This window comes from Thalassophryne amazonica, unplaced genomic scaffold (genome assembly GCF_902500255.1).
Source record: "Thalassophryne amazonica unplaced genomic scaffold, fThaAma1.1, whole genome shotgun sequence".
Lineage (NCBI taxonomy): Eukaryota > Metazoa > Chordata > Actinopteri > Batrachoidiformes > Batrachoididae > Thalassophryne > Thalassophryne amazonica.
In genome coordinates, this window is record NW_022986365.1 from 8623 (window position 1) to 11496 (window position 2874).

Consider the following 2874-nt stretch of genomic DNA (forward strand, 5'->3'; position numbering starts at 1 on the left):
TGTCCAACGATGGTTGTGGTTTTTGTTTGTTATTCATCCATACATGGTGGTGGTGGTTGTTTTGTTTGTTTTTTTATCTGTCCAACGATGGTTGTGGTTTTTGTTTGTTATTCATCCATACATGGTGGTGGTGGTTGTTTTTGTTTGTTTTTTTATCTGTCCAACGATGGTTGTGGTTTTTGTTTGTTATTCATCCATACATGGTGGTGGCGGTTGTTTTTGTTTTGTTTTTTTTTTATCTGTCCAACGATGGTTGTGCTTTTTGTTTGTTATTCATCCATACATGGTGGTGGTGGTTGTTTTTGTTTGTTTTTTTATCTGTCCAACGATGGTTGTGGTTTTTGTTTGTTATTCATCCATACATGGTGGTGGTGGTTGGTTTTTTTTTTTGTTTTTTTATCTGTCCAACGATGGTTGTGGTTTTTGTTTGTTATTCATCCATACATGGTGGTGGTGGTTGTTTTTTTTTTTGTTTTTTTATCTGTCCAACGATGGTTGTGGTTTTTGTTTGTTATTCATCCATACATGGTGGTGGTTGTTTTTTTTTTTTAGCCATCCAGCGATGGTGGTGGTGGTTGTTTTTGTTTGTTTTTTTAGCCATCCAGCGATGGTGATGGTGGTTGTTTTTGTTTGTTTTTTTAGCCATCCAGCGATGGTGGTGGTGGTTGTTTTTGTTTGTTTTTTTTAGCCATCCAGCGATGGTGGTGGTGGTTGTTTTTTTTTTTTTTATCCATCCAGCGATGGTGGTGGTGGTTGTTTGTTTTTTTTTATCCATCCAGCGATGGTGGTGGTGGTTGTTATTGTTTGGTTTTTTTTATCCATCCAGCGATGGTGGTGGTGGTTGTTTTTGTTTGTTTTTTTATCCATCCAGCGATGGTGGTGGTGGTTGTTTTTGTTTGTTTTTTTTTATCTGTCCAACGATGGTTGTGGTTTTTGTTTGTTATTCATCCATACATGGTGGTGGTGGTTGTTTTTGTTTGTTTGTTTTTTTTATCTGTCCAACGATGGTTGTGGTTTTTGTTTGTTATTCATCCATACATGGTGGTGGTGGTTGTTTTTGTTTTTTGTTTTTTTTATCTGTCCAACGATGGTTGTGCTTTTTGTTTGTTATTCATCCATACATGGTGGTGGTGGTTGTTTTTTTTTTGTTTTTTTTCTGTCCAACGATGGTTGTGGTTTTTGTTTGTTATTCATCCATACATGGTGGTGGTGGTTGTTTTTTTTTTTGTTTTTTTATCTGTCCAACGATGGTTGTGGTTTTTGTTTGTTATTCATCCATACATGGTGGTGGTGGTTGTTTTTGTTTGTTTTTTTATCTGTCCAACGATTGTTGTGGTTTTTGTTTGTTATTCATCCATACATGGTGGTGGTGGTTGTTTTTGTTTGTTTTTTTATCTGTCCAACGATGGTTGTGCTTTTTGTTTGTTATTCATCCATACATGGTGGTGGTGGTTGTTTTTGTTTGTTTTTTTATCTGTCCAACGATGGTTGTGGTTTTTGTTTGTTATTCATCCATACATGGTGGTGGTGGTTGTTTTTGTTTGTTTTTTTTTTTATCTGTCCAACGATGGTTGTGCTTTTTGTTTGTTATTCATCCATACATGGTGGTGGTGGTTGGTTTTTTTTTTTATCTGTCCAACGATGGTTGTGCTTTTTGTTTGTTATTCATCCATACATGGTGGTGGTGGTTGGTTTTTTTTTTTATCTGTCCAACGATGGTTGTGGTTTTTGTTTGTTATTCATCCATACATGGTGGTGGTGGTTGGTTTTTTTTTTATCTGTCCAACGATGGTTGTGGTTTTTGTTTGTTATTCATCCATACATGGTGGTGGTGGTTGTTTTTTTTTTGTTTTTTTTATCTGTCCAACGATGGTTGTGGTTTTTGTTTGTTATTCATCCATACATGGTGGTGGTGGTTGTTTTTTTTTTGTTTTTTTATCTGTCCAACGATGGTTGTGGTTTTTGTTTGTTATTCATCCATACATGGTGGTGGTGGTTGTTTTTTTTTTTGTTTTTTTATCTGTCCAACGATGGTTGTGGTTTTTGTTTGTTATTCATCCATACATGGTGGTGGTGGTTGTTTTTGTTTGTTTTTTTTTTATCTGTCCTACGATGGTTGTGCTTTTTGTTTGTTATTCATCCATACATGGTGGTGGCTGTTGTTTTTGTTGACTGAGGTTGACACACTGGACTTGGGGGTGTGGCTTTGCAGCAGAGCATTATGCGACTGAAACTCAACACGGGTCAGTGAGGAGCTCGTCATCAGTCTGCTGCTATTTTTATCAGCACAAGCTCGTAACGAGCATCAGATCCACTTTTTGCGTTTCATCAGCACCAACACATGATTGGTAAACCTTTTTTTCTAAGTGACATTAAACTTTTTCTGGACCTATTTTAAATTTGTGTTGCTTCATGTACAGCCTGAAAGTAAAGCTAGCGGGACTTCATTGTGCCTTCGGGTCAGAACCATCTGGCCCATGGTGGTGTCCTGGATCACAGTTGTTCTGTAATCTGTATGGGACCGCCCCCAGTTCCTAAATGATAGTGTGAGTTAGTTATTTTTACGTAGTAATTGTGTAAATCTCAATGCAAAGTCTCAGTGGGATCAAAGTAGGCGTTCATGTCAACAGATCATGTTAATAGTGTATAGAGACATGTGTATCACTCGCCACGACAAGCCAAAAACAAGTCACACAGCGCCACAGGGTTCTTGGCACTCACCAGGGTGTGGTGAAAACAAAAACAGCAACAAAGTTGATAAAGTACTACTGAGCAGCAGAGGTTTTAAAGGCCACTGAACACTTTCTGTGTGAGAGGGACTTTTGTTTGTCTCACTGACGGGAAAAATGAAGTTTGTTTCATGTTTTTAGGTCA